Genomic DNA, 14,394 nt, shown 5'->3' on the forward strand with positions numbered 1-14,394 from the left:
CACATTTGGAGGAACCAGTTTTATACATGCTGAGTTTGCACCAGGAAATAGTCAGTGTGCAATTAAATATAGATATCTAGGACACTGTGGAGAAGTAGGGGGTGGAGCCTGCACTTAGACATCCTTAGCTCACAGAGGCAAGTTGAACCACAGGTGAGAATGCCCAGTGATGGTGGAGCCACTGATGCAGCAGCTCTGTCAGTTACAGTGGTCATGTGACAGCCTGGTTCTGGCAACCACATTTCTCAAGTTAAACACTGTCCTAGTAGTTGGACACACAAAAAACAAAATTTTTCAGTTCTTTTGTGAATGCAAATTGTAGTTAAATCCCTTAAACAGAAGACTAAGACATAAACTAACAGTACTTCCTCTCATAGACCATGTGGGCGTGTCAGGGATAGTGTAGAGAGGGAGATTTCTTGATGTTGTACCCTCTCAACAAAGAGAGCCACACAAGCCTAGAAAAAAAAAAATGTGCCCTTAAGCCTTACCTTAATTTGAGAAAAGGCCAGGCATTTACTGGCATTTTGCTGGGACTTGCACAGTTGAGCAAGGAAAAATGCAAGTGTAAATGAAGTTAGATTTCAAGCCAGTAAAAACTGGTTCTGAGGCTTTTTTAAAAAGTAAAGTCTGCATGACATTAAAAACGGTGTTAAGAGTCCGCTTCAGCAAATCCCTGTATCACGGTTTCTGGAATAAATAAAGATGGTTTAGGAGAAGGGTTACTTACTAGAGTTAGAAAATTGTAAATGTCTTCTTACATTTTGTTAGGAATTACCAACTTGTTTTTAAAAGTTACAGCCAATTTTTTTAATGCAGACTTTTTAAAAGTCTGTATTATTATCTAGAAGACGTCTGACATATGATGGTGTTAAAATACATATTGTAACACCACTGATTGTTTTTCCTTTGGCCCTCTCAGATTGTCCCATCTTGTTTTTCCACTGTCCATACTTCTGCATGAGGTAAGGTCCTGTGTTAGGCACAGGATTGCTATGTTTGTCATTCTGCAGACATTGGGTGCTAATGTCACACCTGAGTGCCTTTGCCCAGAGTCTGCTCATCTACCTTGTGAACTTACTACTTCTCGTCTGAGAACCCTTTCCCATCCCCTCTCTCCATCAGGAAGAGAAGACGGAAGCACTTTTTTGTGTCACCTCTGCACAGAGCAGTCAGTCTGTATTGCAATAATTTGTGTATTGTTGTTCTGCTCCTTTTTTAGATGAAAAGATTCTGAAGGGTAGAGATCTTGAACATAGCATCGTGCCAAATGCATAACAGGTATTCAGTAAATGGGCCTGCCAAAGAGAGGGAGGGAGGAAAATAGACTCTTTGAGGAGACCCTGAAGAATCTGAGCAGAAGGGACCTGAGACATAGGAAGACAAATGAGAAGTAATAGTGTCGTGGAAGCCAAGGGAGCAGAGAATTGTAACAGGGGAAGACTGGTCATTAGTGTTCATTGCTATTGAGAGCCAATGAGATACTGAACATCCACGTTGTATTTTTAGGATCTGAGAAAAGATTTCCTCAGCCGTAATCACACCGCAGGTAATACTGCAAACATCATTACCCATATTGAGCGAAGATGTGTTGGCAACAAGAGGTGACTGGTGACCTTTTGGAGGGAGAAATCAATTGACCTGTTTGACTTGGTGATATCCATCATTCCGATATTCTATACTGTTGTTTTTTCCTAGTGGCAAACCCACTGATTAGTAGGTCATCTCAGTTGAAAACTGAATAGAGTTCAAAAATAAGAAATGTTTGCAGGATATGCAGTATAGCTGGTTCAGCTTGAGATTTGGGAATTAATTTGGTAAATCCATACAGGCCTGAAATCTTCTTGGCAGACCATTTCTATGGAGGTGACAATGAGAAAAATGGTTACAGTTGTAAAATTATGTTGTTCTCAATATAATTACAGCTATCTCACAACAAGCAAAATAATTCAGCAGTTCTATTTAAAAGCTGCCAATAGGGCTGGACACAGTGGCTCATGCCTGTAATCTCAGCCTTTTAGGAGGCCAAGGCAGGAAGATCACTTGAGGTCAGGAGTTCAAGACCAGCCTAGGCAACCCCCATCTCTACAGAAAAAAAGCTACCAAAATCCACAAGGAAAGCATGGCTACAAAGTGAGGAAATGTCTTTCTACAGACTGTTTGAACAATCTGAGGGAAAGAAGATTAAAGTCTTATTACCAGGAAGAATAAAATTTCCATGATACTGTAACATCATTTAATATAAATTACACAACTTCTCGAAGGATAATAAAATAATTCAAAAGAGATTAATGTATTGGATTTATAGGGGAATAGAGACCTTTAAAAACATAATAGTCAGCCAGGCATAGTGGCTCGTACCTGTAATCCCAGAACTTTGAGAGGCCGAGGCAGGAGGATCACTTGAGCCCAGCAGTTCAAGGCCAGCCTGGGCAACATGGTGAAACTCCATCTCTACAAAAAATATAAAAAATAGCTGGGCATGGTGGTGCACACCTGTAGTCCCAGCTGCTCAGATGGCTGAGGTGGGGGGTTTGCTTGAGCCTGGGAGGTGGAGGCTGCAGTGAGCCATGATTGCTGTCACTGCACTCCAGCCTGGGTGACAGATAGAGACTCTGTCTCAAAAATAATGATGATAATGATAATAATGGTCATTAAAACAGAAAATGTCCATTTATGTATTTAAAATTATTTATTTATACTATAAGTTTTGAAATTCCTCTTAGCCCAAAGTCTGTATCATCATTCTTCTGACCACTTGAAAAAAAAAAATTCCACTTTGACTGCTGCTATACAGAAGGAGAGATGGACCTAACATTGTAATCTATAAATATTCTCATGTAGACAAACCACGCTAAATGTTCTGTGGTTGATTATCATTCATGTGGCAGCCAGTTTAACTCTTTTGAAAGAATGATTTACTTTTTCATGTTCACAGGTTTAATACTACTTTTGAATAAATAAAAATTCTTCCTTGTTTACATTGCTCTAATATTTTAACAATAGAAAAGTCAAGGTATTCTCACTTTTCTCCATTAAAGAAGTGTGTTAAATGAGCTAGATCTCCATCTGTTTCTATTCTTTATGAGGGGAAAATGAGTTGGGCAGGAGAGAGATGAAGTTGGACACATCAGGAACTTCTCTTGCCTCTCTTAGGTCATTTAATTTTTAGAGGTTTAGAGGACTTGATGTACCTCTGAAGTAGGGTAGAGGATTTTTTTTCCTAATCGTAATTTAAATGTCAGGAATACATAATGCTTTTATCTAAAATGCATTTTAGTGTGAAAAAGCCTCAACATGGATACTTTATTAGTAATGCAGTTACTTTCTTATATACTCTGGCAAAAATTTGAATTTTCTTGCTTTTTCTCTTTCATTCTGTGAACCTCAAAGACTTCCTGGCAACTGTTACACAGGGCAAACCTAGTTGAGTGAGCCAGATGACTCCTCAATCGCACAGTTGATGCAGTGAGAATTTGCTTGAAACCAATAATTGTTTTTAGGAAAGTAGAGAAAGACTTTTAATTCCTTTTAGATATTATACACATCGAACAATTGCTATGGTGGTATAGTTTAAGGCATGAACTTGAACTTTGGAGTCAGATAAAACCTGTGTTCAGATCTTCTCTAATTCCTGTGTGTTTGACTCTGTGTCTCAGCATCTTCTTCTATAAAACAGGGTGATTAGGAGGAATCAATGAGATAATCCACGCCAAAGGCTTCGCGCAGAATCTGGCCAGTTTTAAGCATGCAGTAAATGATGGCTATTATTGTAATGCATTCTAGATGCATATGTACTTTGTTCTGTGTTTTCAGCTGGACTCTTAAAGACAAAGGCACACTATGCAGACATGCCCGGTGTACACTCTGTGTGATGATAATGCCTTTCCTTAGAGACTTCTGTTTCATCTCATACACGCTCTTATTTGGCCCCGTGATACCACTGTGATGGAGAAAGACACAGTCACCGAAGAGCTTGAGCTTCTGCTTTCCTGATTGCCGAATTTCTCCCCGTTAGCACCCAATCCTTTGTGCCCTAGGATTCTATCTTGCTTTATATTTGAAAATTAAACACTGTTCTTGAAGTTAGGGTTGCAGGAATGTATGTTTTTCCTCCTATTATATCATTATCTCAAACTTTTAAAAATGCTTTTACTTTATATTTCCTTACTAGAAAAAAATGTATTGTTATTAGGGTAAGGGAGATTCAGGCAGTCTCATGGGCTTTTAGAAATGGTTTCATAAAAGTTACTCATTGTTTTGAAGTTCATGGTGCATTTCAACTTGACTAAATTATTCTAGGTCCTGGGAGGGAAGTAGTGCAGATGATTCTCAGAATTGGTGAAATAACTTAATAATCTAATACATAAATATGACTGCTGGATTATAATTATAATTATAATTGCTGGATTATAATGGCAACTCTCAGTTGGGAATACTTGTAAAAAAAAAAAAATGCTTTTCTCTCCAGAAAATCTGTTGCTGAAAGGGCATAAAGAGAGCAAAATTTGTATTAGTGTGGAAGTATATTCTCAATTTGATAAAACATATCAACAAACATTAAAACGTATTTAGCATCTAGGAAACCAAAATAAACAATGATTTCCGAAATGACCCCTAAATTCCTTATAATGTTATATATCTGTTGATTCCAGGCACTGGGAAGAGAAAAGGCAAATCTCATCTTCTCACATTGCAACCAGACACAGCACGAAAGGGGTGTTGTGTGTATGTGACAGAGAGAGATTGCCGATGGACATGGGCATAGCCCTGAGGCATGGCTGGGGAAGATGAATTATAGAGTGATGATTTCTGCACAGTCAGTTAAGGAAAAAAGTGCAGAACATTTCCACATATGTAGAGCAAGAGGGAAGGCAGGAAAGGACATAAAAATGCAAAATCCAGGAGAGAGAGAGAGAGAGAGAGAAAGAAAGAAACTGGGTGACAGGACAAGCAAGAATCTTGAGTGAAGAAATGCTGGTTTTTCTTAGACCACCAAACCCAATGACCATTTTAGTTGAAAGCTAGGCAGAATCCATGCAAGGATAATAACATTGACTTTTTATTTGTGAGCGGAGGCCTGTCATTACTTCTATGGCTAAGGCTTGTTTTCTAGACCTCTGACTCCACTGCCAGGCAGTGGGAACTTCTGGAGAAGCTATCTGCCAGCTGGAGCACAGGATGGAAGGGGTGGGTGGCAAGCAACAGCGGGTTCCCGGCACTGCTGCCTGACACACGCCCACAACCGGTTCCTTCCTGGTCATCACCAGTCATCTCTCATCTCCCTCTTCCAGCCAACTTCCAGTTGGTGGCCAGCCAAATAAGACATTGAATAAAGAAGGATGTTCATTCTGTGTTATGTGTATAGTTTGAAACTTAAAGGCATGAGGGAATGTAAAAATGCTTCCCCAAAACTGTTTAAAATCTGTAAGAGTTTGGGAAATGATACAACAAATTAGACTTGGAATTTACATAGGCATTTATTCTTTAATAGTGAACTGTGTTTGCTCTATGCACCCATGAAGATGAAATTTCATGCAGCAACCATTACACCACTTTTGTTACCATCCACTCTGAGTCCCATCTGTTCAAATTCCCCAGTCTTCTGCAACTAATGTTTTTTTTTTCTTTTTTTTTGAATCTCTCCTCCCCTGTGCTATTAACTGTAGAAAGGAGGGGCTACTTAGTAATTCTACACCTGTTCAAGTCCACGCCTATCAACTTGTTAAGCTTCCCAAACAAGTGCAGGGTAAAGCATGAGAACATCAGAGTCTGGGGCGGTGGCAGCTGCAACGGTGGCTGTGACGGTGGCTGCCACTGGGTTTGGCTTTTTGGATTTTTGTTCAGAGTCTCTAATGTATCCCCGACAATGGCGGTTGATGACAGCAATTTATTTTCCAGACCGAAGAACAAACTAAATTCATCTCAAAATGATTATAAATCATCAAGACGGAGTAGCCTGCCACCTGAACTACTCATAGGAAATGACATTAGAGGAAGACTTCAAAGAAACATTAAGAACTTGGATCCCATTCACCTGAGGCACCCGAAGAAGAGACCATCCATATTTCCAGGTAGGAATTGTTTACATTTATATCATCCAATTGAAACAAAACCAAACACACAGACACACACACACAGATTATATTTCCCTTGTTACAATCAGTTGTTCATTTAAAATTAACTTGGGTTACATTCGAAGACTTTAAGTAAATAAACGTGTTTGAATATAAAAGTTGGAATAATTGTTTGATCTGAAAGCACCCTTTCTTCTTCCTTTTATTTTCTTTATTGATTGTAACATCTTTAAGGACCTGTAAATAGGAGCTATTTTATTACTTGTTGGCATCAGCAGGAAAGTGGAACTGCTTTGCTTGCAATCCTGAAGAATTCCATTGCTGTATTTCTTTCTCTGGCATATTTTTTTTTGCAATATTACTGGATTGTTGAGTGAAGTTGATGTTTGTGTGCACCAAAAATTAACACCATTAAATACTCCAATGCATGTTTCAAATTCCTGTCTTGCATCAGAGCCTAAAACCATTTGTAGTAAAAAGCTCAACTCAATGGTGTGGATGGTAAAATGTATTAGAGCACAGGAGACATGGATTTCAGTCTTGATAGAGGGACTCTGATGTCTGCCCCAGATGTTTGTGTGTGGATATTATAGATATGTAGATTGTCAGAGATACCTGTGACTGTGAACCTTAATTGAGCTATCTAAGTGATCACTGGAGAGTATGAATTATATAGCCAATTTGATTTTAATACCATCTGCTTTGGAATTTCCAGGAAAAACTGAAAGTGGTCTTTTTGTTATGGCTGATTGATTTATTGGAGCCTTCTTTATGGGGGACAGATGAGACTAAATTATTTTTTGGTTTTCTGTATTCATAGAGTTAACCCAACATTTGAGGGCTAACTCTATGAATGTAGGAAACCAAAAAATAATTTAGTTGAGTTTTACTTTATACAAATTATATGGACTACCCGAACAGCTGACTCTTTATACTGCTTCTGGAAAGCGAGAAGATGAAGATGATTTAGAGATATGGGACTCAAGGCCGTGAGCTAAAAATTACGTTTCTTAAAGAAGCTGTTTTAATACATTTCTTCAGTTCAGTAATACTGCCCTAGTGTCACACTCTTCTGCAGAAAAGAAGCAAAACTCAGCCTGGAGTGGGCCAGAAGGTGTAAGCGTGTAAGTGTGTTAAGGGGAAGGAGAGGGGGATGGTATGAAAAGTGCTGGAAAGAGGAGCATTTGGGTGCCTGAAGTATTTCACAGAACACAGTCACTTTCTGCCTATTCACTTGGATCTCCTGAGGGTACCAAGGAGCTCAGTCCTGCTGTGTTTCCTAAAACTATGTGGTATGATGTACTTTCTGACAAGTTGGTTCACTGGCCCTTCTTCCAGAACCTCCTTGCAGGGCAGTTCTTCACCTTCTGCTTTTTCTTCACTTACTTTATTCTTTTTTAATTATTTCTGGATTCAGGTACGTTATAATTTATCCTGCACTTCTCTGCCACCACCGACATAGCCCCACCTCCATGCTTCATGAAGGCTTCTTCTTTCCAAACAACTGGATCCAGGGGAATGCCTCACTCCTGCAGCCAGCATTCCTGCTTTGCCCTCTCGTTCTATAATGTCATCTGGCCCTGGCTGGTAGCTATAGCCACAGGCTTATGAGAAGGCCTCTTGGCTTGAATCTTATATAAGTTGTCCTTTCTAAGATCTTGAGTTGACATAATTAATTTGACCAGGTGGAGTTGTGAAAAGAGCACTGAGCTGAGTCCTAGTCTAGACTGTGTCCTTAACTGCCTGTGTATGTTCTCCAAGCTACTTCACTGACCCCTGTGACCCTCAACTATACCACCTGTTTCTGCTCTTTCTGTGCCCAGTACTCTCGTTAGGGGCAGCAGCAGGAGAGGGGCCCTTCCTAGCCCTCTCCCAGCCTCTCCACCAGGGTCTCCAGTGGACAAGTTAGAGTGTCACCTGTCCAAACTTTGTGCAATACTTACTGGCTAGTTGATTTCTAAATCCCCTGCTACCTAAACCACGATTCCACCGTCAGTCAGACAGGTTTCACTCACTGACTGATTTTTACAGTGGATGATTTAGAAACTCCCCTGGGCCATCAGTTTTCCCACAGTGCCTATGTACCACCTGAAAACAGAAATGCACACAGATTGTGATAACCATTCCCATTCTAGCTATGCAGTGGGACATAAAGAATAGGCATGATAGATGTAGAACCCAATGGTCAGATAAATTAAGGCACACATCAAAACTAAGACTCAGACCTTGGTCTTTTGACTCCAACACTGAAGCTGTTTCTACTCTGTTCCACTTTACTCCATTGTCAACTGTTATCATTTGTCTGATGAGATTCAAGACTTGAAGACATGTCAGTGTTCCAATCAGCTTTCACTCTGACCCTTATATACATACAGACAACTTTATCCTCTGCCTGAAGTCTTGTATTTTCAATCCTGAACCAAATTACTGATTGATTCATTGATGACTTCATTCACAGAATATTCATCTGGTTCTTACACTGTGTTAAGGATAAAACTTCAAGGATCTAACTGCACATTACCCTTTTGTTCTTTTTACCCATTGCTCCTTTAGGGCCATCTCACACTGCAGATAGTTACCTAAAATGCAAATCCACTTGTTTCATTCTCTTGCATAAAATTCCTCAAAGTTACCACTGCCCTTAGGATGAAGTCCAAACTCTTTAATTTGAAGTACAAGAGATGCAAATTCTGGCCACTGCTTCCATCCCCAGCCTCTTTTCTAGCCCTCCTTGCGCTTGTGTTCCAACAAACTTAGCCACTTTCAGATCCCCATGGTCCTTCACGTTTGCAATTCTAGGGTAAGTACTGTACACTCTACCTGAACAGTTTCACCCAACCAGTTTCTACCTTGGCTTTGGGGGTCAGCTTGAGATCCCCTCTTCCAGGAAGTTTTCTTGACTCCAGTGTTTGGGTTGGGTCCTTTCTACATCATTCTAACACCTGTACTTTTCCCTGTCATAGCACTTATCACACTATATTGTCATTGTCCGTTTACTTCTCTGTATCTCCCACTTGCCAGTGACCCAGGAACCATATCAGTCTTGTTATCCATTGTTTACCTATCACAATGCCAGGCACACAGTGTGCATTCAATAAATATTTATTCAGTTGACTCAAATCACACTGAATGGAGTTAACTCTTGGTGCACCTTGTGTGCTCTGGCTTCTCCCGGACTCTGTCCATGGCATTCTCCCTCACCTCCCAACATACAGACGCACACTACACACACACACCCTGCATTTCTGTTAGGCCTTTTCTTCCATTCTTCCCCTAGTTAAAGGCCAAATCCTAGGCTTTCATCTTCTTCCTCTGACCTCCTTTAGTTCTCCTTGATGCCACCTCCTTGGCCTCGGGGCTGCATTATAGTAACTTTATGTTTGTGTGGAAACTCTCTGAAAACAGAGACTATCTTGGTTACTTCCTTGCGTGGCTCATTTGTCTAGGAGGGGGGAAATTGCACAAAGTAGGTGTCCTATCAATATCTAGTGGTTAATTAACTGATTTGCTGTGAAGCCGTGTCAACTCCATGGAGCCTATCTGATTCTGGCTCCAAGAAAGAATTAGCTGATAGACAGAGATTGCCAAAGGGAAAGGTCTTTATACTGATTTTTATAACCATCTGAACTCCTAGTGGGGGGAAAATGCAGGTATGGCTTATCTTAGTGTGTCATTCATTCATTGTCAGGATTCTACTATATGCTGGGAGTGGTTCTAGGCCTTGGAAAGAGAGCAGAAAACCAGACAGTTTCTGGTTTAGGCTGATGGGAAAGAATTTTCCTACCAGAGTACCTTGCATATTGCACCTCTCAATAAATATCTCCAGAGTAAAGGAATGAATGACCCTCGTGGTCACAGCAACAAATCTCAAAAGAAGAAATCAATATATTTTTAAGTCATATTTATATAAAAACATCAAAAACTAACATTTTGTCTTCCATTAAAAAAGCCTCAACAATAGAATGTTAGTGTGTGTTATTCGGCTGAGGTTCTATGGTCTTGGGTCTTAAGAGACCAGGCCTTAAGAGTCTAGGCCTCTGTAGGAAACAGGCAGCCTGGTCTCACGCTCCTTCTGAAAGAACTCCAGCAGCTGAGTTCACAGCAGTGGGCCTGACTTGGTTTAAGGAAGCAAAAGAGAGAGAGAAAAGTGGTCCTGACACGCACCATGCCCACAGACACGTCAGATTAAAATGAGCATCTCACCTTGCACCTGGAAAAAGGGGGACTCAGGTACCAGATGTGATGGGTTGTTCATTCAGCACTCTTAAGCCAACACGTTGGGGTGTTTAATCAGCTAGTTCTTATAATATCATACTGATTTTACAGTCATCTGTTGTGAAAAGCAAGGAACCATCTGCTTGGAGGAAACAGGCGGTTCCAGGTACTTCCTTGTTGCTTAGTCAGAGGACAAGTGTGATGAGGACTGTTCGTGGCCAAGAGGAGAAGAGGGCCCCAGCCAGGACTCACATGGCAGGAACACCAGCATGTAGGCTAACGTTGCTTCTCATTTTTAAGTCAAAATTCTATTCCAAACACAAGTTGTTTTTTTCTCAAAATCCACGATCTAAAAACTTTACTTAAAATTATTTTATTTTTATAGTTAAGTGGATTTTGAGCATTTCTAAAGTTAGACTGCTGTCTTTGTTTTCTTCCTGCATGTAGGTTTTTATTGGAAACACAAAGTAGTCATAGGAACAATGGTGGCTAGATGCTTTCTGGCCTTCCTTTGGGTGAACAGACTCTGTCAAAGAGCTGTAGAGATTGGGGTCTGGTCTGGGTTCCCTCCTCAGAGCTTCCTCATCACAGGCACAGTGAAGGCACTCTGTGATTTGGCATGTCTCCTTAAGTGTTATGTTCTCTGTTAGAATTCTGTCATTCTAGACAGTGTGGCGATTCCTCAAGGATCTAGAACTAGAAATACCGTTTGACCCAGCCATCCCGTTACTGGGTATATACCCAAAGGATTATAAATCATGCTGCTATAAAGACACATGCACACGTATGTTTATTGCGGCACTATTCACAATAGCAAAGACTTAGAACCAACCCAAATGTCCATCAATGACAGACGGGATTAAGAAAACATGGCACATATACACCATGGAATACTATGCAGCCATAAAAAAGGATGAATTCATGTCCTTTGTAGGGACATGGATGCAGCTGGAAACCATCATTCTGAGCAAACTATCACAAGGACAGAAAACCAAACACCGCATGTTCTCACTCATAGTTGGGAATCGAACAATGAGAACACTTGGACACAGGAAGGGGAACACCACACATCGGGGCCTGTCGTGGGGTGGGGGGAGAGGGGAGGGATAGCATTAGGAGATACACCTAATGTAAATGATGAGTTAATGGGTGCAGCACACCAACCTGGCACATGTATACATATGTAACCTGCACATTGTGCACATGTACCCTAGAACTTAAAGTATAATTTAAAAAAAAAAAAAAAGAATTCTATCATTCTGGAAGCCTGCAGACAGGTACGTTTGATGACATTTCAGTGGGGCCTTCAGGAGACATGCAGAACTTATGATCGGGGCATCCATAAACATGTGCTGTGAAAAGAGTGCCTCCTGAGATTGTGTTCAGTGGCCTTAGGTTGCGAATGGGCTCAGTGGTTACAGTTTGTGAGGACAGGAACCATGTTTTCCTACACGGTGGTATTCCGCACAGCACTTACTACAGGGTTAGGTGCTTAATAGCTGGTGAAGTCATCAGGCAAGGTGGAAGACACGACGTGCAAGAAGTGTATCACAGCCACTCCACTGGCCACACCCCTGCCCATCTGGTCACACAACTTCCTTAAATAACTGCTTCTCAGGCAGGCCTTGCTCAGGGCCAAAGTCAAGGGAGCCTCAGAGACAAGAGTTTGAACACTTCCTCTCATGAAAGGACTTCAGCTCAGGGATTTCACAGAGTCAGTATCTGCTTCACAATTGGTTTCAAGTTCTGATCCCCCATCTTACTAAATGTGTAATCTGGGATAAGCCACTGGCCCTCTCAGAACCTGTTTCATCATCTGTGAAATGGGAATGCAAACACAAGTTTCACCAGCTGTCTTAAACCCAAATGAGATAATGCATAACTACAAAATGATATACAGATGAGGTTGACTGTACTATTCTTATTCCTTGGTGGCATTAAAGGTTTTGTTTTTCATAATTAGTACTTTTTCTTTGAATGTGTGGGTGGTAGATGCAATTGGAACCCTTTTGCAACTCTTCATGGTTGGAAAGTTATCTAAAGTTGCTAATCAGACCCTCTGCTAATGTAAATTCTATATAATGAGACACTGCTAAACACTCATTCATTTTAACTTTCTCATTAAAAAGGATGACATAGAAACCCTTCTTTGTAGTCAGTATAGATGTATTTCCTCAAAGTGAATCATTAAACTTAAGGGTTTTGTCATGTGAGGCCTCTGAAAATTGTACAATATTAGAAACATCAATGTCTGTGTTTAATAAACTTACTGGTAGCTTTACTGTGTTGAATGTCTCTACCTAATTTTGTTTGTTTAAAACTTTGCTTTTGGAAATTTAGCCCTTCAACTTTTCTTTGACAAAATCTTGGAATGAACTTCTGATTTTTTTTTTAAAAAACTGCTTATATGTAATATTGTAAATGAGTTCACCACTTGAAAGTAATTTACTTAAATAATGAGATTTAATTTTAAAGCCTTTAAATATCAACACATTTTTATTTAAAATTTGATATATATGGCCTTTCCTGTTTAAAAATGCTGATGTAACAAAAACTGAGATAGCTTGTTTACTTTTTATTGCAATAAATACGTAAAATTTATTTACAATAAATACGTAAAATTTACTTACAATAAATACGTAAAATTTATTTACAATAAATACGTAAAATTTACTTACAATAAGTACGTAAAATTTATTTACAATAAATACGTAACATTTATTTATTCGACAAGTTTATTAATGAGGATGGAGTTTTTGTTTTTGTTTTGCTTTGTTTTCTAAAAAAGGACGAAAACACCCCCGTTCCTTAGGCGTCCCGTGTCCCGCGATTCCTCCTCCCTGGTTGCTGCGTCCTTGGCTGGCGTCAGAAAAATGGCTATAAACTTCCTAGTACATGAGAAGATCTGGTTCGATAAGTTCAAACATGACGTTGCAGAAAGGAGATTCTACGAACAGATGAACGGGCCTGTGGCCGGTGCTTCCCGCCAGGAGAACGGTGCCAGCGTGATCCTCCTGATACTGCCAGAGCCAGAGAGAACATCCCGAAATCCCTGGCCGGAAGCTCAGGCCCTGGGGCGTCTAGCAGCCCCAGTGGAGACCACAGTGAGCTCATCCTCCGGATTGCCAGTCTGGAAGTGGAGAACCAGAGAGGCCCGGCTGAACGTGCTGGAGAAGAGCTTGCCCGGCCACCAGGCCACAGCCCCGCAGACCCAGCACGTGTCTCCCATGCGCCAAGCGGAGTCCCCGGCCAAGAAGCCAGCCACAACAGCAGAGGATGACGAGGACGATGACACTGACCTGTTTGGCAGCGACAGTGAGGCAGCACAGCTGCGGAAGGAGCGGCTGCAGCAGCAGGCAGAGAAGAAGGTCAAGAAGCCCGCGCTGGTGGCCAGGTCCTCCATCCTGCTGGACATCAAGCCTTGGAACGGTGAGACAGCCATGGCCCACTTGGAGGCCTGTGTGCGCTTCATCCAACTGGACGGGCTGGTGTGGGAGGCCTCCCAGCTGGTGCCCGTGGGCTACGGTATCTGGAAGCTGCAGATTCAGTGTGTGGTGGAGGACAAGGTGGAGACAGACTTGGGGGAGGAGGAGATCACCAAGTTTGAAGAGCGTGTGCAGAGTGTCGACAAGCAGTTTTCAACAAGATCTGAAGCCTGAGTGCATGTGTGTATGCACGTGTGCGTGAGGCCCTGCCACAATTAAACACTGAGACGGGCAAAATAAAAGAAGGGATGAAACAAACTTAATGAGGCTATTAATGGTAACCTGGTTACTTCTAAGGAAAACAAAAATGCTAATACTATATTATTTTTGTGCATGATTTATTAACAAGGGGAAACTGTTTTTACCTTTATGTAGGAACTGATAGTGAGCCCAGTATGAGCAGAAGATGTTAGACTTATAGCTTAACTTTAGGTTTTTCTCCCTGTCATGAAAAAAAATAAAACAGAGTTCTGAATTCAAGACTTGCATTGTAAGTATATTAAGAAGTGACTTGAAGAACTGTAACCTAAAAGCAGTTCTTTTTCAATTGTTGCTCTGTAGTTAATGTGTAGTTACAGATTTGAGAGCTTCCACATACTTTTCTCTCACATTCCTAA

General features: G+C 40.9%; 1 pseudogene across 1 annotated transcript; it reads left to right on the forward strand.

Annotated features, from left to right (window-relative positions):
* The first annotated feature begins 1,222 nt into the window (after nt 1–1,222).
* On the forward strand, nt 1,223–14,047 carry LOC105552213 (annotated as a pseudogene). The gene is made up of 3 exons (XR_001007963.1): nt 1,223–1,281; nt 5,902–6,074; nt 13,081–14,047. The product of XR_001007963.1 is annotated as an elongation factor 1-delta-like (transcript).
* The last annotated feature ends 347 nt before the right edge of the window (nt 14,048–14,394 follow it).

The sequence above is a fragment of the Mandrillus leucophaeus genome, unplaced genomic scaffold, assembly GCF_000951045.1.
Source record: "Mandrillus leucophaeus isolate KB7577 unplaced genomic scaffold, Mleu.le_1.0 Scaffold549, whole genome shotgun sequence".
Lineage (NCBI taxonomy): Eukaryota > Metazoa > Chordata > Mammalia > Primates > Cercopithecidae > Mandrillus > Mandrillus leucophaeus.